The sequence below is a fragment of the Bombina bombina genome, chromosome 1 (genome assembly GCF_027579735.1).
Source record: "Bombina bombina isolate aBomBom1 chromosome 1, aBomBom1.pri, whole genome shotgun sequence".
Classification (NCBI taxonomy): domain Eukaryota; kingdom Metazoa; phylum Chordata; class Amphibia; order Anura; family Bombinatoridae; genus Bombina; species Bombina bombina.
Window position 1 is genome coordinate 305,485,187 of NC_069499.1, and position 26,058 is coordinate 305,511,244.

The 26,058-nt window shown below is 39.1% G+C and overlaps 1 protein-coding gene across 1 annotated transcript in view; it reads left to right on the plus strand.

Annotated features, from left to right (window-relative positions):
* Positions 1–26,058, plus strand: part of CLASP1 (cytoplasmic linker associated protein 1) — a 905,754-nt gene that overhangs the window by 845,113 nt on the left and 34,583 nt on the right. The window lies entirely within an intron of this gene.

Genomic DNA, 26,058 nt, shown 5'->3' on the forward strand with positions numbered 1-26,058 from the left:
ACTGACTCTCTTACTTTGAGCATACTTTTTTGGGCAAAAAGGGGGACTTTGTAGTTTATTTGCACTTTGTTTTTTAGGTTTGGCATGTTTTTTGTTTAACACACTTCCGTGCTGGCTCTGCTTCCTCCTCGTGTGTCGGCCAGGCCTATCTTAGACTTTAAACATTCCTTCATTCAAAATGGAAATAATTCTCTGACTATTCTACCTCTTGTTTAAAAAGGGCAGTTTATGTCTACGATAGATTTGAAAGAGGTTTACCTTGATATTAACAGGGATCATTACCAGTTTCTAAGGTTTGCCTTTCAGGACAAACATTTTCAGTTTGTTGCTCATCCATTTGATCTGGCCAATGTTCCCAGAATTTCTTTTCTCCAACATAGGTGTGTCCGGTCCACGGCGTCATCCTTACTTGTGGGATATTCTCTTCCCCAACAGGAAATGGCAAAGAGCCCAGCAAAGCTGGTCACATGATCCCTCCTAGGCTCCGCCTTCCCCAGTCATTCTCTTTGCCGTTGTACAGGCAACATCTCCACGGAGATGGCTTAGAGTTTTTTAGTGTTTAACTGTAGTTTTTATTATTCAATCAAGAGTTTGTTATTTTAAAATAGTGCTGGTATGTACTATTTACTCTGAAACAGAAAAGAGATGAAGATTTCTGTTTGTAAGAGGAAAATGATTTTAGCAACCGTTACTAAAATCGATGGCTGTTCCACACAGGACTGTTGAGAGGAATTAACTTCAGTTGGGGGAACAGTGAGCAGACTTTTGCTGCTTGAGGTATGACACATTCTAACAAGACGATGTAATGCTGGAAGCTGTCATTTTCCCTATGGGATCCGGTAAGCCATTTTTATTACAGAAAGAAAAAAAGGGCTTCACAAGGGCTTTCTAAGACTGTAGACATTTTCTGGGCTAAATCGATTTATATTTTATACTCCATAGCCTTGAGGAATTATTTTAATCTTGGGAATTATGTAAAATAACCGGCAGGCACTGTATTGGACACCTTATTCTCTAGGGGCTTTCCCTAATCATAGGCAGAGTCTCATTTTCGCGCCTGTATTGCGCACTTGTTTTTGAGAAGCATGACATGCAGATGCATGTGTGAGGAGCTCTGATACATAGAAAAGACTTTCTGAAGGCGTCATTTGGTATCGTATTCCCCTTTGGGCTTGGTTGGGTCTCAGCAAAGCAGATACCAGGGACTGTAAAGGGGTTAAATATAAAAACGGCTCCGGTTCCGTTATTCTAAGGGTTAAAGCTTCCAAATTTGGTGTGCAATACTTTTAAGGCTTTATGACACTGTGGTGAAATTTTGAACAATTCCTTCATACTTTTTCGCAATTGCAGTAATAAAGTGTGTTCAGTTTAAAATTTAAAGTGACAGTAACGGTTTATTTTAAAACGTTTTTTGTACTTTGTTATCAAGTTTTTGCCTGTTTAACATGTCTGAACTACCAGATAGACTGTGTTCTGAATGTGGGGAAGCCAAGGTTCCTTCTCATTTAAATAGATGTGATTTATGTGACACAAAATTTAGAGAAAATGATGCCCAAGATGATTCCTCAAGTGAGGGGAGTAAGCATGGTACTGCATCATCCCCTCCTTCGTCTACACCAGTCTTGCCCACACAGGAGGCCCCTAGTACATCTAGCGCGCCAATACTCCTTACTATGCAACAATTAACGGCTGTAATGGATAATTCTATCAAAAACATTTTAGCCAAAATGCCCACTTATCAGCGAAAGCGCGACTGCTCTGTTTTAGAAAATACTGAAGAGCATGAGGACGCTGATGATATTGGTTCTGAAGGGCCCCTACACCAGTCTGAGGGGGCCAGGGAGGTTTTGTCTGAGGGAGAAATTTCAGATTCGGGGAAAATTTCTCAACAAGCTGAACCTGATGTGATTACATTTAAATTTAAATTGGAACATCTCCGCGCTCTGCTTAAGGAGGTGTTATCCACTCTGGATGATTGTGAAAATTTGGTCATTCCAGAGAAACTATGTAAAATGGACAAGTTCCTAGAGGTCCCGGGGCCCCCCGAAGCTTTTCCTATACCCAAGCGGGTGGCGGACATTGTAAATAAAGAATGGGAAAGGCCCGGTATACCTTTCGTCCCTCCCCCCATATTTAAAAAATTGTTTCCTATGGTCGACCCCAGAAAGGACTTATGGCAGACAGTCCCCAAGGTCGAGGGGGGCGGTTTCTACTCTAAACAAACGCACCACTATACCCATAGAAGATAGTTGTGCTTTCAAAGATCCTATGGATAAAAAATTAGAAGGTTTGCTTAAAAAGATGTTTGTTCAGCAAGGTTACCTTCTACAACCAATTTCATGCATTGTTCCTGTCACTACAGCCGCGTGTTTCTGGTTCGATGAGCTAGAAAAGGCGATCAATAATAATTCTTCTTCTTATGAGGAGATTATGGACAGAATTCGTGCTCTCAAATTGGCTAATTCTTTCACCCTAGACGCCACTTTGCAATTGGCTAGGTTAGCGGCGAAAAATTCTGGTTTTGCTATTGTGGCGCGCAGAGCGCTTTGGTTAAAATCTTGGTCAGCGGATGCGTCTTCCAAGAACAAATTGCTTAACATTCCTTTCAAGGGGAAAACGCTGTTTGGCCCTGACTTGAAAGAGATTATCTCTGATATCACTGGGGGCAAGGGCCACGCCCTTCCTCAGGATAGGTCTTTCAAGGCCAAAAATAAACCTAATTTTCGTCCCTTTCGCAGAAACGGACCAGCCCCAAGTGCTACGTCCTCTAAGCAAGAGGGTAATACTTCTCAAGCCAAGCCAGCCTGGAGACCAATGCAAGGCTGGAACAAAGGAAAGCAGGCCAAGAAACCTGCCACTGCTACCAAGACAGCATGAGATGTTGGCCCCCGATCCGGGACCGGATCTGGTGGGGGGCAGACTCTCTCTCTTCGCTCAGGCTTGGGCAAGAGATGTTCTGGATCCTTGGGCGCTAGAAATAGTCTCCCAAGGTTATCTTCTGGAATTCAAGGGGCTTCCCCCAAGGGGGAGGTTCCACAGGTCTCAATTGTCTTCAGACCACATAAAAAAACAGGCATTCTTACATTGTGTAGAAGACCTGTTAAAAATGGGAGTGATTCATCCTGTTCCATTAGGAGAACAAGGGATGGGGTTCTACTCCAATCTGTTCGTAGTTCCCAAAAAAGAGGGAACATTCAGACCAATCTTAGATCTCAAGATCCTAAACAAGTTTCTCAAGGTTCCATCGTTCAAAATGGAAACCATTCGAACTATTCTTCCTTCCATCCAGGAAGGTCAATTCATGACCACGGTGGATTTAAAGGATGCGTATCTACATATTCCTATCCACAAGGAACATCATCGGTTCCTAAGGTTCGCATTCCTGGACAAGCATTACCAGTTTGTGGCACTTCCGTTCGGATTAGCCACTGCTCCAAGGATTTTCACAAAGGTACTAGGGTCCCTTCTAGCGGTGCTAAGACCAAGGGGCATTGCAGTAGTACCTTACTTGGACGACATTCTGATTCAAGCGTCGTCCCTTCCTCAAGCAAAGGCTCACACGGACATTGTCCTGGCCTTTCTCAGATCTCACGGGTGGAAAGTGAACGCAGAAAAAAGTTCTCTGTCTCCGTCAACAAGGGTTCCCTTCTTGGGAACAATAATAGACTCCTTAGAAATGAGGATTTTTCTGACAGAGGCCAGAAAATCAAAACTTCTGAACTCTTGTCAAATACTTCATTCTGTTCCTCTTCCTTCCATAGCGCAGTGCATGGAAGTAATAGGTTTGATGGTAGCGGCAATGGACATAGTTCCTTTTGCACGCATTCATCTAAGACCATTACAACTGTGCATGCTCAGTCAGTGGAATGGGGACTATACAGACTTGTCTCCGACGATACAAGTAAATCAGAGGACCAGAGTGGGTCATTGTCACGACCGACGCCAGTCTGGTGGGCTGGGGCGCGGTCTGGGGACCCCTGAAAGCTCAGGGTCTTTGGTCTCGGGAAGAATCTCTTCTACCGATAAATATTCTGGAACTGAGAGCGATACTCAATGCTCTCAAGGCTTGGCCTCAGCTAGCAAAGGCCAAGTTCATACGGTTTCAATCAGACAACATGACGACTGTTGCGTACATCAACCATCAGGGGGGAACAAGGAGTTCCCTGGCGATGGAAGAAGTGACCAAAATCATTCAATGGGCGGAGACTCACTCCTGCCACTTGTCTGCAATCCACATCCCAGGAGTGGAAAATTGGGAAGCGGATTTTCTGAGTCGTCAGACATTTCATCCGGGGGAGTGGGAACTCCATCCGGAAATCTTTGCCCAAATCACTCAATTGTGGGGCATTCCAGACATGGATCTGATGGCCTCTCGTCAGAACTTCAAGGTTCCTTGCTACGGGTCCAGATCCAGGGATCCCAAGGCGGCTCTAGTAGATGCACTAGTAGCACCTTGGACCTTCAAACTAGCTTATGTATTCCCGCCGTTTCCTCTCATCCCCAGGCTGGTAGCCAGGATCAATCAGGAGAGAGCATCGGTGATCTTGATAGCTCCTGCGTGGCCACGCAGGACTTGGTATGCAGACCTGGTGAATATGTCATCGGCTCCACCATGGAAGCTACCTTTGAGACGAGACCTTCTTGTTCAGGGTCCGTTCGAACATCCGAACCTGGTCTCACTCCAACTGACTGCTTGGAGATTGAACGCTTGATCTTATCAAAGCAAGGGTTCTCAGATTCTGTCATTGATACTCTTGTTCAGGCCAGAAAGCCTGTAACTAGAAAAATTTACCACAAAATATGGAAAAAATATATCTGTTGGTGTGAATCTAAAGGATTCCCTTGGGACAAGGTAAAAATTCCTAAGATTCTATCCTTCCTTCAAGAAGGTTTGGAGAAAGGATTATCTGCTAGTTCCTTGAAGGGACAGATTTCTGCCTTGTCTGTGTTACTTCACAAAAAGCTGGCAGCTGTGCCAGATGTTCAAGCCTTTGTTCAGGCTCTGGTTAGAATCAAGCCTGTTTACAAACCTTTGACTCCTCCTTGGAGTCTCAATTTAGTTCTTTCAGTTCTTCAGGGGGTTCCGTTTGAACCCTTACATTCCGTTGATATTAAGTTATTATCTTGGAAAGTTTTGTTTTTGGTTGCAATTTCTTCTGCTAGAAGAGTTTCAGAATTATCTGCTCTGCAGTGTTCTCCTCCTTATCTGGTGTTCCATGCAGATAAGGTGGTTTTACGTACTAAACCTGGTTTTCTTCCGAAAGTTGTTTCTAACAAAAACATTAACCAGGAGATAGTCGTGCCTTCTTTGTGTCCGAATCCAGTTTCAAAGAAGGAACGTCTGTTGCACAATTTGGATGTTGTTCGTGCTCTAAAATTCTATTTAGATGCTACAAAGGATTTTAGACAAACATCTTCCTTGTTTGTTGTTTATTCTGGTAAAAGGAGAGGTCAAAAAGCAACTTCTACCTCTCTCTCTTTTTGGATTAAAAGCATCATCAGATTGGCTTATGAGACTGCCGGACGGCAGCCTCCTGACAGAATCACAGCTCATTCCACTAGGGCTGTGGCTTCCACATGGGCCTTCAAGAACGAGGCTTCTGTTGATCAGATATGTAAGGCAGCGACTTGGTCTTCACTGCACACTTTTACTAAATTTTACAAGTTTGATACTTTTGCTTCTTCTGAGGCTATTTTTGGGAGAAAGGTTTTGCAAGCCGTGGTGCCTTCCATCTAGGTGACCTGATTTGCTCCCTCCCTTCATCCGTGTCCTAAAGCTTTGGTATTGGTTCCCACAAGTAAGGATGACGCCGTGGACCGGACACACCTATGTTGGAGAAAACAGAATTTATGTTTACCTGATAAATTACTTTCTCCAACGGTGTGTCCGGTCCACGGCCCGCCCTGGTTTTTTAATCAGGTCTGATAATTTATTTTCTTTAACTACAGTCACCACGGTATCATATGGTTTCTCCTATGCAAATATTCCTCCTTTACGTCGGTCGAATGACTGGGGAAGGCGGAGCCTAGGAGGGATCATGTGACCAGCTTTGCTGGGCTCTTTGCCATTTCCTGTTGGGGAAGAGAATATCCCACAAGTAAGGATGACGCCGTGGACCGGACACACCGTTGGAGAAAGTAATTTATCAGGTAAACATAAATTCTGTTTTTATAATTACTTAATAAACATAATAATTTTTTAATTTTATTTTTTAAAGCGCAAAAGGATTTACAAACGGGTACGTATGACATGAAGAGGATAAAATAACCATAAAGATCATTCTTGTACTGTAGAAATTATAGTCTATCAATTTACAGGCATAAAACAAAACCAGGAACTTTTGCTCACATTGGTGAATATTACGTGTGCATGTAGCAGTAATGTGGATCCTGAAGAAGGAGATATCCTCAGATCTTGACGTGCACATGAAGTTTATTATTAACAGATCATAAGAAATATGTCAACTATGTGAATATTTTTAAAGTAAAAAAGGGGTGCCATGTATGAGAAAATAAGGAAAGAGGAATAGAAGTATGGGATGGGGATGAAAGGGAAGGGTTAAATGTAAGAGAAGGCAGGAAGAAAGGCTAGGGGCCCCCATAAACTGACAACCATTTTATCTTCACCTGACCCAATGATCAAACTAAGATGCTCCGTAAATGGAATTTATACTTCTCTTGTATCTTTGTGTGGATTCTTTCCAATAAAATTTAACACCTGTCTACCCACATATTTTTGGTGGGAGAAGCCTGTGTTTCCAGCAACAAGTGATCAATGATATAACCAGATTTGTAACACGTGTTCTGAATTTAGGGAGATCGTTCAGTAAAGCTATGCAGGGAGTTAATACAAAATATTATGACTGACTAGAAATGGGCCTCCACCACCTGCTATAAAGATCGTATTCGACCACAATGCCGCCACATGTGAATTAAACTACCACACTCCCCACAACCTCTCCAACATTCCCGGGAGGCACCTAGATAAATGATGTTCAGCAGTAAATTAGTGAGGTAAAAACAAAGCAAGATTTTGAAGTTAAGCTCCAGCATGTGTGGTGAAGTGGAAGACCCACTGGCTGTGCTTAAAATTAGTTTCCCAGTCATTCCCTTCCAAATAAGATCCCAAGTCAGTATACCATTGAGATGTATATGTTGGCAATTGTGTCTTACGGTTAGGTTTAAGAAGCCTATTTGACAGTGATATGGGGCTCTTAACTACCTCACCTCTCGAGCAGAGACTTTCAAAAGGTGTTAAGATCCCTGAGAAAATTAAATTTATATGGGGATGTGTGGGTAAAGTGATGAAGTTGCACATATTTGTGCAACCCTGAAAATCTGCCTCCCGCCACTTGTTAAAGGGACAGTATACACTCATTTTCATAAAACTGAATCTAATAGACATTACTATAAAGAATACGATGCACAGATACTGATATAAAAATCCAGTATAAAACTATTTAAAAACTTACTTAGAAGCTCTCAGTTTAGCTCTGTTGAAAAGGTAGCTGGAAAGCCCAATGCAAGTTGGAAATAAGACACTCCCCCCTCCTCCTTCTTTTGCATATGAAAAGACCCTTTACACAAACAGGAGCAAGCTGGAGAAGGTAGCTGACAGTATTCACATAAAACTTTGGGGCTTGGTTAGGAGTCTGTAAATCAGAGCAATGTTATTTAAAAATAAGCAAAACTATACATTTAAAAAAAAAAAAAAAAAACTTATGGGCTATATAAATAGATCTACAAAACATTTATGCAAAGAAAAAATGTGTATAATGTCCCTTTAAGTTGTGTCTCTCGCTATAAGCTTTCCCTTTCAATACATTTGGATAAAGGAACCATTAAATGCAGCCTACCATTTTAGCAGTCAGAGGAATTGAGAATAGGAGAGATCTCTGAGTGCTTTCATTGGATGATATAATTGAGTCCCAAACACTAAAAAGGTGTTTGTGGATGTTACAGTGTAGACACTGTGGGGTCTTAGATCTTTAGGTACCCAGCATAGAGCACCTATATTTGGGACATTAATAATATGATGATCTATAGAAACCCAAACTTTGTACTCACCTGCGCTATGCCAGTCAAGAACCCTTTGAAGGGTGACCACTTCTTAATAGTCCCTAATATTTCGTAGACCTAGACCCTCATTTGGAGTGGATCTATAGAGATTATCTCTACTAATCCTAGGCGTACTCTTCTCCCAAATAACTGAGTTGATGTATTCCTGCAATTTTCATATAGACCAGTTGACTATGTAGATTGGAAGTGCTTGTAGAATGTATACAATTATGTGAAGTGGGGTCATTTTTATTGATTGGACCAGACCACACCATGAGATTGACTTTGCAGACCAAGATTGTAGATCTCAGAGTATTATGCAAAAAGGAGGTGTAGGTCAAGGGGAAAGATGAATACTGAGACATTTGACCTTGTCTGTCTGTGTAGCCACAACAAACAAATCAAGTCTAGGGACTGAAATTCAACGGGAAAAAATGAAATATTTAGAATTTCAGATTTTTGCTTGTTTGCAAACAAATTATAAAATTGCCCAAATTTATCTAACTCTGCTAAAATGACTGGAATAGATTGAAATGGGGAAGAGACAGAGAACAGCACATTGTCTGCATACATTTCTATCTTAAAATTATGAGACCCAAGCCTTATACCTTCAAGGTCCTGGGTTTTACTGATGTGAAAGACCAGAACCTCCATGGATAAGATAAATAGAATGGGTGATAAGGGGGCAGCCCTGACAAGTGCTATTTTGGATGTTTAAAGGGGTGGGAAAGCATTCCGTTTACTTTTACGTCAACTCTAAAGTTGCTTTTAAAAACTGCCAATTAATATGATCAAAGTCTTTTTCCACATTGGTTATGATAAATACTGTTTTCATATGCTCCCAGAATTTTTACCAAGGTTCTGGGAATTCTCTTGTCTAATTAAAGCTTAGGGTATTTTGGTGGTTTCTTACCTGGACGATATCTTGGTACAGACTCCATCTTTACCTTTAGCAGCATCTCATAGGGAATTTATTTAATTGTACGGTTAGGTTAGGTGTTAGTGTAAGACAAGTTAGGTTTTATTTTACAGGTCAATTTGTATTTATTTTAGCTAGGTAGTTAGTAAATAGTTAATAACTATTTAGTAACTATTCTACCTAGTTAAAATAAATACAAACTTGCCTGTAATATAAAAATAAACCTAAGCTAGATACAATGTAACTATTAGTTATATTGTAGCTAGCTTAGGGTTTATTTTATAGTTAAGTATTTAGTTTTAAATAGGAATTATTTAGGTAATGGTAGTAATTTTTATTTAGATTTATTGTAATTATATTTAAGTTAGGGGTGTTAGGGTTAGGGTTAGACTTAGATTTAGGGGTTAATAAATTTAATATAGTGGCGGCGACGTTGGGGGCGGCAGATTAGGGGTTAATAAATGCAGGTAGGTTGCAGCGATGTTAGGGACAGCAGATTAGGGGTTAATATTGAACTAATGTGTTTGCGAGGCAATTTGCGTAAGTTTATTTGCGGTAAGGCCAAAAAAGTCTGCGGTGCCCCTAAATCTGCAAGACTCGTAATACCAGCGGGAGTAAAAAAATCAGCGTTATGAGGCTTAACGCTGCTTTTTTTACTCATAACGCAAGACTCGTAATCTAGCCGTTAGTTTGCTTTTAATAATGTTACAGGCTTCTCCATCTCAACCTATGCATAGTTTGGATATTCAGCTTCTGTCGTGGAAAGTTTTGTTTCTTGTAGCAATATCTTTTGTAGTTTTCCTTTCTTTCTTGCAAGCCTCATTACCTTATTCATCAGGATCAGGATAAGGCAGTTTTAAAGACTATGTCAGTATATGGTCGGGTTATAACACAATATATTTAATAATTATCCTTTAAACTAAACCCCAATAAAATAAGCATATACTAAAAAACATAAAATTAATATAAATTCCTGAATTATTTTTATTAGTTAATATTTATTAACCCATTGAAATATATTTGTAGGGACCAGAATATGAGTCAAACTTTACAGTGTTTAAACTATTGTAATATGCTATTCAAAGATTATAAAAGTTGCCTTATTCACGATAGCCTCCCAAATCAGAGCTGCATTTAAAATATCCCAATGAGACCAAGATATAAGCCACTAACATTCCGACTGGTACAATTTCAACTGTGCTTAGTTAAACAATAGGACAATATACACTCTAATTAAAACATCAGAAATAGTATCTATTATTTGTGCAAACAATTGTCTATGCTAATTTCTGTAAGCTGAAATAAATTCTTAGTTACAATTAAGACCAGTTCTAAGATATATATATATATATATATATATATATATATATATATATATATATTTGCCAGGTTAAATTACTTAGCATCAAGGATTTGTTTAACAATACACAGGCTATGAAATACTAGTTTTAAAATACAATTTATTCCTTTAAATCTGCTACCTACAGCAACAATGGATGTTTGTTTTAATTATTTAGCATACAAAAGGCAAGCTTAAAACTATCCAGGACTATGAACATGAATCCAAAATATAAATATGCTCTTTAAATCTTTTAACTACAGCAGCAGTGAATATTCCTTTAAATCTGCTATTTGACTATAGTTGCTAAATATCCTTCATTCAAATATCAAAAATTAGAACAATCATACGTCACCAGTTTGAGCCAATTTGTAGTTCAATCTTTTCCAAATATTTTCAGATCACCTCATATAAAGATAAATGTAATTGCAATTGATAAGAAAAAGTATGGCCCACTTTGCTTATAGTTTGACTGTATCCCATGCAACAGTTTTCAGTCAGTTTAGCAAAATCATCAGCAGCCTTCCCTTTTTTCATCTTGCATTCCAGCTTATATTGTCTAATCATAGGTGAGAAAATGGGAGGACCTTCGGAAACCTTGTCCCTTCTTATTGGTTCATGTTGGAAATGTATGGTTGCTAGGGAAATGCATCTTTGTTAACAACCAATTGTCTTTTGGCTGTAATTCTCGCATCACAACACCGGGGGCAGCATGACAAACAAACAGCAATACAGTCCTAACATTCATTTACTGCTAATCCAAATATCTCCCTATATAATGATTATTTAACAATACTATAACATTGCATTAATAAATTTATCTTGTTAGCATTTATATTTCATTTAGCATAACAGAAAATTTACAATTTGATATCAAACATCAATATTTTATAGTCATATCACATCAAAGTAATTCCTATACATTCATTATATTATATTTTTAAGAGATGTATTTAAAGTTTCATAAACATTTAGTGCATAACCATATGACATGACTTAGGTCATCCCATGCAGGCAATCCTGTATTTATCATCTTTTAGCTCCATCTGGAAAAATAGAAAAACAATGTTATATATATTTCAAAAATGGGATTATTACAATTGTTATTTAATCTATTACAATTCTGAATTGTATTTCCCATGTCCATATGTGTGTATATATATATATATATATAGTAGGTAGAAGAAGGGAGGGGCGCACAGAAAGACCAGATCTTGGTGCAGTATATTATGGCAGCTTGGACGAACAAACACTTATATACAGATGGGCACTCACTTGCTACAACCTCAATCAGTATGAGGTAAGATACTGGCGTGGAGGCTCTGTATAGCCTGAGGTAGAATCCAAAGTTGTTTCCCACTGTCCAGCGTTGAAGTCAGCTTCCCCTTTAAGACAGGTTATTACTCTCTCCTTCAGTTCAAAGGACATGTCCGTGTCTCCTGTATCCCCTTCTTTAAGATGACAGTATGTGCAGGGGTTTGGGAGAGGGGGCGCTAACTAGCTGAGCAAACCAAATGGGTGTTGAAAAGTTTTGCTTTATTACCAAAAACAGAGTGTATCACACAATAATCACACTCTTAATCACAATGTTAACCACTTAAAAAACTGGTATTGACATTCCCAGTATTGCATAAAATATACAACTTCAATATCGCTACTTCAATGTGCACTAAGCTGTATGGCTTGTTCGCAGAAGCTTAACCGCAAACAGCCTTGTCGCTTATTGTGCCACACTGTCAGAGCGTAGTAGTGTCGGGGGAAGCGACCAATAGCGTCGCGAAACGCGTCAGGCTCCGCCCCCTGACACTACTACGCTCTGACAGTGTGGCACAATAAGCGACAAGGCTGTTTGCGGTTAAGCTTCTGCGGACAAGCCATACAGCTTAGTGCACATTGAAGTAGCGTTATTGAAGTTGTATATTTTATGCAATACTGGGAATGTCAATACCAGTTTTTTAAGTGGTTAACATTGTGATTAACTTTGTGATTATTGTGTGATACACACTGTTTTTGGTAATAAAGCAAAACTTTTCAACACCCATTTGGTTTGCTCAGCTAGTTAGCACCCCCCTCTCCCGAACCCCTGCTCATACTGTCATCTTATAGAAGGGGATACAGGAGACACGGACAGGTCCTTTCAACTGAAGGAGAGAGTAATAAACCTGTCTTAAAGGGGAAGCTGACTTCAACGCTGGACAGTGGGAAACAACTCTGGATTCTACCTCAGGCTATACAGAGCCTCCACGTCAGTATCTTACCTCATACTTATTGAGATTGTAGCAAGTGAGTGCCCATCTGTATATAAGTGTTTGTTTGTCCAAGCTGCCATAATATACTGCACCAGGATCTGGTCTTTCTGTGCGCCCCTCCCTTCTTCTACCTACTTCAGATTTCACTGAGATATTCTTGGGGACACTCGGTTACTTTTTTTGGAGAAAGGCTGCAAGAGAACTTGATTTAACCATCATCTATATAAAGATTGACTCCTTTGCGGTGGATTTAACTGCATTATAATAGAGAGGAGGACAGTGTAAACCTATCTTATTTACAAGTCTCAAAATGTGGACATTTTACTCTTGTTCTTTAATCTGTTAAGAGTATATAAGTATTGTTAAATTGGTTACACTGAAACCATTGTGTGGTATCTGATATTGTTGTGTATCATATATATAAATACAGTCTGAGGTATGTTTTACTGAAATTTGAAATTATAATGCAAGCCATGTGCTTTTGCTGTGTGTTATCCTCCCCCAGATGTATGTCTGAATTACGTATATTCAAGTGTCAGCAGTTATGAGTCTTTGCATCTCATTTGGCTTCAAGCGAAAAGTTCCAGACATTTACGTCTCTATTCACTGTATGGGGTCATCTATCTGACAATCTTGCTCTCAGATGTTCTGTTAATCAAGAAAGGGAATCTTCATGGTTTGATCCAAGATTTACAACATACAAAAATATAGATGGTTTCAGAGTAGAAATAGGGGTCAGCGACCATCTGATAGGGATTTTAAATTCACACCTCAGTGGGACATCTTTTGGAAACAGTCCTTTGTTCTCAGATGTGGAATATATAGAGTGTGATAAATGAGCATGTTCAAACTTACTATTTGAGAGATTTCATACTTATGTATGGGTATATATATATATATATATATATATATATATATAATATAAGATAAAATATGTATGTGTATATATATATATATTTCTTTCATGTAATTAGCAAGAGTCCATGAGCTAGTGACGTATGGGATATACATTCCTACCAGGAGGGGCAAAGTTTCCCAAACCTCAAAATGCCTATAAATACACCCCTCACCACACCCACAAATCAGTTTTACAAACTTTGCCTCCTATGGAGGTGGTGAAGTAAGTTTGTGCTAGATTCTACGTTGATATGCGCTCCGCAGCAGTTTGGAGCCCAGTTTTCCTCTCAGCGTGCAGTGAATGTCAGAGGGATGTGAGGAGAGTATTGCCTATTTGAATTCAATGATCTCCTTCTACGGGGTCTATTTCATAGGTTCTCTGTTATCGGTCGTAGAGATTCATCTCTTACCTCCCTTTTCAGATCGACGATATACTTTTTTATATATATATATATATATATATATACCATTACCTCTGCTGATTTTCGTTTCAGTACTGGTTTGGCTTTCTACAACATGTAGATGAGTGTCCTGGGGTAAGTAAGTCTTATTTTCTGTGACACTCTAAGCTATGGTTGGGCACTTTTTTATAAAGTTCTAAATATATGTATTCAAACATTTATTTGCCTTGACTCAGGATGTTCAACATTCCTTATTTCAGACAGTCAGTTTCATATTTGGGATAATGCATTTGAATCAATCATTTTTTTCTTACCTTAAAATTTGACTTTTTCCCTGTGGGCTGTTAGGCTCGCGGGGGCTGAAAATGCTTAATTTTATTGCGTCATTCTTGGCGCCGACTTTTTTGGCGCTAAATTTTTTTTTCTGTTTCCGGCGTCATACGTGTCGCCGGAAGTTGCGTCATTTTTGACGTTCTTTTGCGCCAAAAGTGTCGGCGTTCCGGATGTGGCGTCATTTTTTGGCGCCAAAAGCATTTAGGCGCCAAATAATGTGGGCGTCTTATTTGGCGCTAAAAAAATATGGGCGTCACTTTTGTCTCCACATTATTTAAGTCTCATTATTTATTGCTTCTGGTTGCTAGAAGCTTGTTCACTGGCATTTTTTCCCATTCCTGAAACTGTCATTTAAGGAATTTGATTAATTTTGCTTTATATGTTGTTTTTTCTATTACATATTGCAAGATGTCCCACGTTGCAACTGAGTCAGAAGATACTTCTGGAAAATCACTGCCTGGTGCTGGAACTACCAAAGCTAAGTGTATCTGCTGTAAACTTTTGGTAGCTATTCCTCCAGCTATTGTTTGTATTGAATGTCATGACAAACTTGTTAATGCAGATAATATTTCCTTTAGTAAAGTTCCATTACCTGTTGCTGTTCCGTCAACATCTAATACTGAGAGTGTTCCTGATAACATAAGAGATTTTGTTTCTAAATCCATTAGGAAGGCTATGTCTGTTATTCCTCCTTCTAGTAAACATAAAAAGTCTTTTAAAACTTCTCATTGTTCAGATGAATTTTTAAATGAACATCATCATTCTGATTCTGATAGTGGTTCTTCTGGTTCAGAGGATTCTGTCTCAGAGGTTGATGCTGATAAATCTTCATATTTATTTAAAATGGAATTTATTCGTTCTTTACTTAAAGAAGTCCTAATTGCATTAGAAATTGAGGATTCTGGTCCTCTTGATACTAAATCTAAACGTTTAGATAAGGTTTTTAAATCTCCTGTAGTTATTCCAGAAGTTTTTCCTGTTCCTGGTGCTATTTCTGAAGTAATTTCCAGGGAATGGAATAATTTGGGTAATTCATTTACTCCTTCTAAACGTTTTAAGCAGTTATATCCTGTGCCATCTGACAGATTAGAGTTTTGGGACAAAATCCCTAAGGTTGATGGGGCTGTCTCTACTCTTGCTAAGCGCACTACTATTCCTACGGCAGATGGTACTTCCTTTAAGGATCCTTTAGATAGGAAAATTGAATCCTTTCTAAGAAAAGCTTATTTGTGTTCAGGTAATCTTCTTAGACCTGCTATATCTTTGGCGGATGTTGCTGCAGCTTCAACTTTTTGGTTGGAAGCTTTAGCGCAACAAGTAACAGATCATAATTCTCATAGCATTATTATTCTGCTTCAACATGCTAATAATTTTATTTGTGATGCCATCTTTGATATCATTAGAGTTGATGTCAGGTATATGTCTCTAGCTATTTTAGCTAGAAGAGCTTTATGGCTTAAAACTTGGAATGCTGATATGGCTTCTAAGTCTACTCTGCTTTCCCTTTCTTTCCAGGGTAATAAATTATTTGGTTCTCAGTTGGATTCTATTATCTCAACTGTTACTGGGGGGAAAGGAACTTTTTTACCACAGGATAAAAAGTCTAAAGGTAAATTCAGGTCTAATAATCGTTTTCGTTCCTTTCGTCACAACAAGGAACAAAAGCCTGATCCTTCATCCTCAGGAGCGGTATCAGTTTGGAAACCATCTCCAGTCTGGAATAAATCCAAGCCTTTTAGAAAATCAAAGCCAGCTCCTAAGTCCACATGAAGGTGCGGACCTCATTCCAGCTCAGCTGGTAGGGGGCAGATTACGTTTTTTCAAAGAAATTTGGATCAATTCCGTTCACAATCTTTGGATTCAGAACATTGTTTCAGAAGGGTACAGAATTGGTTTCAAGATAAAACCTCCTGCAAAGAGATTTTTTCTTTCCCGTGTCCCAGTAAATCCAGTGAAGGCTCAAGCATTTCTGAAATGTGTTTCAGATCTAGAGTTGGCTGGAGTAATTATGCCAGTTCCAGTTCTGGAACAGGGGCTGGGGTTTTATTCAAATCTCTTCATTGTACCAAAGAAGGAGAATTCCTTCAGACCAGTTCTGGATCTAAAAATATTGAATCGTTATGTAAGGATACCAACATTCAAAATGGTAACTGTAAGGACTATCCTGCCTTTTGTTCAGCAAGGGCATTATATGTCTACAATAGATTTACAGGATGCATATCTGCATATTCCGATTCATCCAGATCACTATCAGTTTCTGAGATTCTCTTTCCTAGACAAGCATTACCAGTTTGTGGCTCTGCCGTTTGGCCTAGCAACAGCTCCAAGAATTTTTACAAAGGTTCTCGGTGCCCTTCTGTCTGTAATCAGAGAACAGGGTATTGTGGTATTTCCTTATTTGGACGATATCTTGGTACTTGCTCAGTCTTCACATTTAGCAGAATCTCATACGAATCGACTTGTGTTGTTTCTTCAAGATCATGGTTGGAGGATCAATTTACTAAAAAGTTCATTGATTCCTCAGACAAGGGTAACCTTTTTGGGTTTCCAGATAGATTCAGTGTCCATGACTCTGTCTTTGATAGACAAGAGACGTCTAAGATTGATTTCAGCTTGTCGAAACCTTCAGTCACAATCATTCCCTTCGGTAGCCTTATGCATGGAAATTCTAGGTCTTATGACTGCTGCATCGGACGCGATCCCCTTTGCTCATTTTCACATGCGACCTCTTCAGCTCTGTATGCTGAACCAATGGTGCAGGGATTACACAAAGATATCTCAATTAATATCTTTAAAACCGATTGTACGACACTCTCTGACGTGGTGGACAGATCACCATCGTTTAGTTTAGGGGGCTTCTTTTGTTGTTCCGACCTGGACTGTAATTTCAACAGATGCAAGTCTTACAGGTTGGGGAGCTGTGTGGGGGTCTCTGACGGCACAAGGGGTTTGGGAATCTCAGGAGGTGAGATTACCGATCAATATTTTGGAACTCCGTGCAATTTTCAGAGCTCTTCAGTCTTGGCCTCTTCTAAAGAGAGAATCGTTCATTTGTTTTCAGACAGACAATGTTACATCTGTGGCATACATCAATCATCAAGGAGGGACTCACAGTCCTCTAGCTATGAAAGAAGTATCTCGAATTCTGGTTTGGGCGGAATCCAGCTCCTATCTAGTTTCTGCGGTCCATATCCCAGGCATAGACAATTGGGAAGCGGATTATCTCAGTCGCCAAACGTTAAATCCGGGCGAATGGTCTCTTCACCCAGAGGTATTTCTTCAGATTGTTCAAATGTGGGGACTTCCAGAAATAGATCTGATGGCCTCTCATCTAAACAAGAAACTTCCCAGGTATCTGTCCAGATCCAGGGATCCTCAAGCGGAAGCAGTGGATGCATTGTCACTTCCTTGGAAGTATCATCCTGCCTATATCTTTCCGCCTCTAGTTCTTCTTCCAAGAGTGATCTCCAAGATTCTGAAGGAATGCTCGTTTGTTCTGCTGGTAGCTCCAGCATGGCCTCACAGGTTTTGGTATGCGGATCTTGTCCGGATGGCTTCTTGCCAACCGTGGACTCTTCCGTTAAGACCAGACCTTCTGTCGCAAGGTCCTTTTTTCCCTCAGGATCTCAAATCCTTAAATTTAAAGGTATGGAGATTGAACGCTTGATTCTTAGTCAAAGAGGTTTCTCTGACTCTGTGCTTAATACTATGTTACAGGCTCGTAAATCTGTATCTAGGGAGATATATTATAGAGTCTGGAAGACTTATATTTCTTGGTGTCTTTCTCATCATTTTTCCTGGCATTCTTTTAGAATTCCGAGAATTTTACAGTTTCTTCAGGATGGTTTGGATAAAGGTTTGTCTGCAAGTTCCTTGAAAGGACAAATCTCTGCTCTTTCTGTTCTTTTTCACAGAAAGATTGCTAATCTTCCTGATATTCATTGTTTTATACAAGCTTTGGTTCGTATAAAACCTGTTGTTAAGTCAATTACTCCTCCTTGGAGTTTGAATTTGGTTCTGAGGGCTCTTCAAACTCCTCCGTTTGAACCTATGCATTCATTGGACATTAAATTACTTTCTTGGAAAGTTTTGTTCCTTTTGGCCATCTCTTCTGCCAGAAGAGTTTCTGAATTATCTGTTCTTTCTTGTGAATCTCCTTTTCTGATTTTTCACCAGGATAAGGCGGTGTTGCGAACTTCTTTTGAATTTTTACCTAAGGTTGTGAATTCCAACAACATTAGTAGGGAAATTGTGGTTCCTTCATTATGTCCTAATCCTAAGAATTCTAAGGAGAAATCATTGCATTCTTTGGATGTAGTTAGAGCTTTGAAATATTATGTTGAAGCTACTAAGACTTTCCGAAAGACTTCTAGTCTATTTGTTATCTTTTCCGGTTCCAGGAAAGGTCAGAAGGCCTCTGCCATTTCTTTGGCATCTTGGTTGAAATCTTTAATTCATCATGCTTATGTCGAGTCGGGTAAAACTCCGCCTCAAAGGATTACAGCTCATTCTACTAGGTCAGTTTCTACTTCCTGGGCGTTTAGGAATGAAGCTTCGGTTGATCAGATTTGCAAAGCAGCAACTTGGTCTTCTTTGCATACTTTTACTAAATTCTACCATTTTGATGTGTTTTCTTCTTCTGAAGCTGTTTTTGGTAGAAAAGTACTTCAGGCAGCTGTTTCAGTTTGAATCTTCTGCTTATATTTTCAGTTTTTTTCATTATAAAATTTAATCTTTATTTTGGGTGTGGATTATTTTTCAGCGGAATTGGCTGTCTTTATTTTATCCCTCCCTCTCTAGTGACTCTTGCGTGGAAAGATCCACATCTTGGGTAGTCATTATCCCATACGTCACTAGCTCATGGACTCTTGCTAATTACATGAAAGAAAACATAATTTATGTAAGAACTTACCTGATAAATTCCTTTCTTTCATATTAGCAAGAGTCCATGAGGCCCACCCTTTTTGTGGTGGTTATGATTTTTTTGTATAAAGCACAATTATTCCAATTCCTTATTTTTTATGCTTTCGCACTTTTTTCTTATCACCCCACTTCTTGGCTATTCGTTAAACTGATTTGTGGGTGTGGTGAGGGGTGTATTTATAGGCATTTTGAGGTTTGGGAAACTTTGCCCCTCCTGGTAGGAATGTATATCCCATACGTCACTAGCTCATGGACTCTTGCTAATATGAAAGAAAGGAATTTATCAGGTAAGTTCTTACATAAATTATGTTTTATATATATATATATATATATATATATATATATATATATATATATTTTCCACTGACATTTATAGATGCCCTGACGACAATTTTTTTTTTTTTTTTTTTAAGGTGATTGAAATTCTATTTCAAGTGGCTAAGTTTAGACAAACCTTAAGTTTATTTTATTTCTCTGTTCTAGAAGTGGTCAAAAGGCCACAGCTATTATCTTAACTTCCTAGCTTAAACATTTGATTCACTAGGCTTACTTGGAGGCGGGACAATTGCATTACAGCCAATTCTTCTAGATTAGTTTCTGCTTTCTGGACTTTTAATAATGACGCTTCTGTTGATCAAACTTGCAAGGCAGCAACTTTGTCTTCGTTACATACCTTTAAAAAATTCTACCATTTTGTTGTTTTCTTTCATGTAATTAGCAAGAGTCCATGAGCTAGTGACGTATGGGATATACATTCCTACCAGGAGGGGCAAAGTTTCCCAAACCTCAAAATGCCTATAAATACACCCCTCACCACACCCACAATTCAGTTTTTTACAAACTTTGCCTCCGATGGAGGTGGTGAAGTAAGTTTGTGCTAGATTCTACGTTGATATGCGCTCCGCAGCAAGTTGGAGCCCAGTTTTCCTCTCAGCGTGCAGTGAATGTCAGAGGGATGTGAGGAGAGTATTGCCTATTTGAATGCAGTGATCTCCTTCTACGGGGTCTATTTCATAGGTTCTCTGTTATCGGTCGTAGAGATTCATCTCTTACCTCCCTTTTCAGATCGACGATATACTCTTATATATACCATTACCTCTGCTGATTCTCGTTTCAGTACTGGTTTGGCTTTCTACAAACATGTAGATGAGTGTCCTGGGGTAAGTAAATCTTATTTTCTGTGACACTCTAAGCTATGGTTGGGCACTTTGTTTATAAAGTTCTAAATATATGTATTCAAACATTTATTTGCCTTGACTCAGAATGTTCAACTTTCCTTATTTTCAGACAGTCATATTTGGGATAATGCATTTGATTTAATCATTTTTTCTTACCTTCAAAAAAAAAAATTTGACTCTTCCCTGTGGGCTGTTAGGCTCGCGGGGGCTGAAAATGCTTCATTTTATTGCGTCATTCTTGGCGCGGACTCTTTTGGCGCAAACATTCTATTTCCGTTTCCGGCGTCATACGTGTCGCCGGAAGTTGCGTCATTTTTTTGACGTTATTTTGCGCCAAAAATGTTGGCGTTCCGGATGTGGCGTCATTTTTGGCGCCAAAAGCATTTAGGCGCCAAATAATGTGGGCGTCTTATTTGGCGCGAAAAAATATGGGCGTCGCTTTTGTCTCCACATTATTTTAGTCTCATTTTTCATTGCTTCTGGTTGCTAGAAGCTTGTTCTTTGGCATTTTTTCCCATTCCTGAAACTGTCATTTAAGGAATTTGATCAATTTTGCTTTATATATATGTTGTTTTTTCTCTTACATATTGCAAGATGTCACACGTTGCATCTGTGTCAGAAGATACTACAGGAAAATAGCTGTCTAGTGCTGAATCTACCAAAGCTAAGTGTATCTGCTGTAAACTTTTGGTAGCTATTCCTCCAGCTGTTGTTTGTATTGATTGTCATGACAAACTTGTTAAAGCAGATAATATTTCCTTTAGTAAAGTACCATTGCCTGTTGCAGTTCCTTCAACATCTAAGGTGCAGAATGTTCCTGATAATATAAGAGATTTTGTTTCTGAATCCATAAAGAAGGCTATGTCTGTTATTTCTCCTTCTAGTAAACGTAAAAAATCTTTTAAAACTTCTCTCCCTACAGATGAATTTTTAAATGAACATCATCATTCTGATTCTGATGACTCCTCTGGTTCAGAGGATTCTGTCTCAGAGGTTGATGCTGATAAATCTTCATATTTATTTAAAATGGAATTTATTCGTTCTTTACTTAAAGAAGTACTAATTGCTTTAGAAATAGAGGATTCTGGTCCTCTTGATACTAATTCTAAACGTTTGGATAAGGTATTTAAAGCTCCTGTGGTTAATCCAGAAGTTTTTCCTGTTCCTAATGCTATTTCTGCAGTAATTTCCAAAGAATGGGATACATTGGGTAATTCATTTACTCCTTCTAAACGTTTTAAGCATTTATATCCTGTGCCGTCTGACAGATTAGAATTTTGGGACAAGATCCCTAAAGTTGATGGGGCTATTTCTACCCTTGCTAAACGTACTACTATTCCTACGTCAGATGGTACTTCGTTTAAGGATCCTTTAGATAGGAAAATTGAATCCTTTCTAAGAAAAGCTTATCTGTGTTCAGGTAATCTTCTTAGACCTGCTATATCTTTGGCTGATGTTGCTGCAGCTTCAACTTTTTGGTTGGAAACTTTAGCGCAACAAGTAACACATCGTGATTCTCATGATATTATTCTTCTTCTTCAGCATGCTAATAATTTTATCTGTGATGCCATTTTTGATATTATCAGAGTTGATGTCAGGTTTATGTCTCTAGCTATTTTAGCTAGGAGAGCTTTATGGCTTAAAACTTGGAATGCTGATATGGCTTCTAAATCAACTTTACTTTCCATTTCTTTCCAGGGTAACAAATTATTTGGTTCTCAGTTGGATTCCATTATTTCAACTGTTACTGGTGGGAAAGGAACTTTTTTACCACAGGATAAAAAATCTAAAGGTAAAAACAGGGCTAATAATCGTTTTCGTTCCTTTCGTTTCAACAAAGAACAAAAGCCTGATTCTTCATCCTCAGGAGCAGTTTCAGTTTGGAAACCATCTCCAGTCTGGAATAAATCCAAGCCAGCTAGAAAGGCAAAGCCTGCTTCTAAGTCCACATGAAGGTGCGGCCCTCATTCCAGCTCAGCTGGTAGGGGGCAGGTTACGTTTTTTCAAGGAAATTTGGATCAATTCTGTTCACAATCTTTGGATTCAGAACATTGTTTCAGAAGGGTACAGAATTGGTTTCAAGATGAGACCTCCTGCAAAGAGATTTTTTCTTTCCCGTGTCCCAGTAAATCCAGTAAAAACTCAAGCATTTCTGAAATGTGTTTCAGATCTAGAGTTGACTGGAGTAATTATGCCAGTTCCAGTTCCGGAACAGGGGATGGGGTTTTATTCAAATCTCTTCATTGTACCAAAGAAGGAGAATTCCTTCAGACCAGTTCTGGATCTAAAAATATTGAATCGTTATGTAAGGATACCAACGTTCAAGATGGTAACTGTAAGGACTATCTTGCCTTTTGTTCAGCAAGGGAATTATATGTCCACAATAGATTTACAGGATGCATATCTGCATATTCCGATTCATCCAGATCATTATCAGTTCCTGAGATTCTCTTTTCTGGACAAGCATTACAGTTTGTGGCTCTGCCGTTTGGCCTAGCTACAGCTCCAAGAATTTTTACAAAGGTTCTCGGTGCCCTTCTGTCTGTAATCAGAGAACAGGGTATTGTGGTATTTCCTTATTTGGACGATATCTTGGTACTTGCTCAGTCTTTACATTTAGCAGAATCTCATACGAATCGACTTGTGTTGTTTCTTCAAGATCATGGTTGGAGGATCAATTTACCAAAAAGTTCTTTGATTCCTCAGACAAGGGTAACCTTTCTGGGTTTCCAGATAGATTCAGTGTCCATGACTCTGTCATTAACAGACAAGAGACGTCTAAAATTGATTGCAGCTTGTCGAAACCTTCAGTCACAATCATTCCCTTCGGTAGCCTTATGCATGGAAATTCTAGGTCTTATGACTGCTGCATCGGACGCGATCCCCTTTGCTCGTTTTCACATGCGACCTCTTCAGCTCTGTATGCTGAAGCAATGGTGCAAGGATTACACAAAGATATCTCAATTAATATCTTTAAAAACGATTGTTCGACACTCTCTAACATGGTGGACAGATCACCATTGTTTAATTCAGGGGGCTTCTTTTGTGCTTCCGACCTGGACTGTAATTTCAACAGATGCAAGTCTCACAGGTTGGGGAGCTGTGTGGGGATCTCTGACGGCACAAGGAGTTTGGGAATCTCAGGAGGTGAGATTACCGATCAATATTTTGGAACTCCGTGCAATTTTCAGAGCTCTTCAGTTTTGGCCTCTTCTGAAGAGAGAATCGTTCATTTGTTTTCAGACGGACAATGTCACAACTGTGGCATACATCAATCATCAAGGAGGGACTCACAGTCCTCTGGCTATGAAAGAAGTATCTCGAATTTTGGTTTGGGCGGAATCCAGCTCCTGTCTAATCTCTGCGGTTCATATCCCAGGTATAGACAATTGGGAAGCGGATTATCTCAGTCGCCAAACGTTGCATCCGGGCGAATGGTCTCTTCACCCAGAGGTATTTCTTCAGATTGTTCAAATGTGGGAACTTCCAGAAATAGATCTGATGGCGTCCCATCTAAACAAGAAACTTCCCAGGTATCTGTCCAGATCCCGGGATCCTCAGGCGGAGGCAGTGGATGCATTATCACTTCCTTGGAAGTATCATCCTGCCTATATCTTTCCGCCTCTAGTTCTTCTTCCAAGAGTAATCTCCAAGATTCTGAAGGAATGCTCGTTTGTTCTGCTGGTAGCTCCGGCATGGCCTCACAGGTTTTGGTATGCGGATCTTGTCCGGATGGCCTCTTGCCAACCGTGGACTTCCGTTTTGGTATGCGGATCTTGTCCGGATGGCTTCTTGCCAACCGTGGACTCTTCCGTTAAGACCAGACCTTCTGTCACAAGGTCCTTTTTTCCATCAGGATCTGAAATCCTTAAATTTAAAGGTATGGAGATTGAACGCTTGATTCTTGGTCAAAGAGGTTTCTCTGACTCTGTGATTAATACTATGTTACAGGCTCGTAAATCTGTATCTCGAGAGATATATTATAGAGTCTGGAAGACTTATATTTCTTGGTGTCTTTCTCATCATTTTTCTTGGCATTCTTTTAGAATACCGAGAATTTTACAGTTTCTTCAGGATGGTCTAGATAAGGGTTTGTCCGCAAGTTCTTTGAAAGGACAAATCTCTGCTCTTTCTGTTCTTTTTCACAGAAAGATTGCTATTCTTCCTGATATTCATTGTTTTGTACAAGCTTTGGTTCGTATAAAACCTGTCATTAAGTCAATTTCTCCTCCTTGGAGTTTGAATTTGGTTCTGGGAGCTCTTCAAGCTCCTCCGTTTGAACCTATGCATTCATTGGACATTAAATTACTTTATTGGAAAGTTTTGTTCCTTTTGGCCATCTCTTCTGCCAGAAGAGTTTCTGAATTATCTGCTCTTTCTTGTGAGTCTCCTTTTCTGATTTTTCATCAGGATAAGGCAGTGTTGCGAACTTCTTTTGAATTTTTACCTAAAGTTGTGAATTCCAACAACATTAGTAGAGAAATTGTGGTTCCTTCATTATGTCCTAATCCTAAGAATTCTAAGGAGAAATCGTTGCATTCTTTGGATGTTGTTAGAGCTTTGAAATATTATGTTGAAGCTACGAAATCTTTTCGTAAGACTTCTAGTCTATTTGTTATCTTTTCCGGTTCTAGAAAAGGCCAGAAAGCTTCTGCCATTTCTTTGGCATCTTGGTTGAAATCTTTAATTCATCTTGCCTATGTTGAGTCGGGTAAAACTCCGCCTCAGAGAATTACAGCTCATTCTACTAGGTCAGTTTCTACTTCCTGGGCGTTTAGGAATGAAGCTTCGGTTGACCAGATTTGCAAAGCAGCAACTTGGTCCTCTTTGCATACTTTTACTAAATTCTACCATTTTGATGTATTTTCTTCTTCTGAAGCAGTTTTTGGTAGAAAAGTACTTCAGGCAGCGGTTTCAGTTTGAATCTTCTGCTTATGTTTTTCGTTAAACTTTATTTTGGGTGTGGATTATTTTCAGCAGGAATTGGCTGTCTTTATTTTATCCCTCCCTCTCTAGTGACTCTTGTGTGGAAAGATCCACATCTTGGGTAGTCATTATCCCATACGTCACTAGCTCATGGACTCTTGCTAATTACATGAAAGAAAACATAATTTATGTAAGAACTTACCTGATAAATTCATTTCTTTCATATTAGCAAGAGTCCATGAGGCCCGCCCTTTTTTTGTGGTGGTTATGATTTTGTATAAAGCACAATTATTCCAATTCCTTATTTTATATGCTTTCGCACTTTTTTATCACCCCACTTCTTGGCTATTCGTTAAACTGAATTGTGGGTGTGGTGAGGGGTGTATTTATAGGCATTTTGAGGTTTGGGAAACTTTGCCCCTCCTGGTAGGAATGTATATCCCATACGTCACTAGCTCATGGACTCTTGCTAATATGAAAGAAATGAATTTATCAGGTAAGTTCTTACATAAATTATGTTTTTGCTTCCTCTGAAGTGGCTTTTGGTAGGAAAGTCCTTAAGGCAGTCGTTTCTGGACTTAAGATGTTTTTGCATATAAATAAAAAGTAAATATTTTTTGTTCCACCCATATCACTCATGGACCGCGCAGCTTGGGTATTTGTTCCCAGAAGTAATGACTCATGGACTCTCACCACCTTTATGAAAGAAAACATAATTTATGCTTACCTGATAAATACATTTATTTCATGGTGCTGAGGTACTTTTTCTAGCGGCAGTTCTAGTTTACACCTCCACTTTCCCTGCTTTGTCCTTTCCTACCTTCTCCTTGCTTGG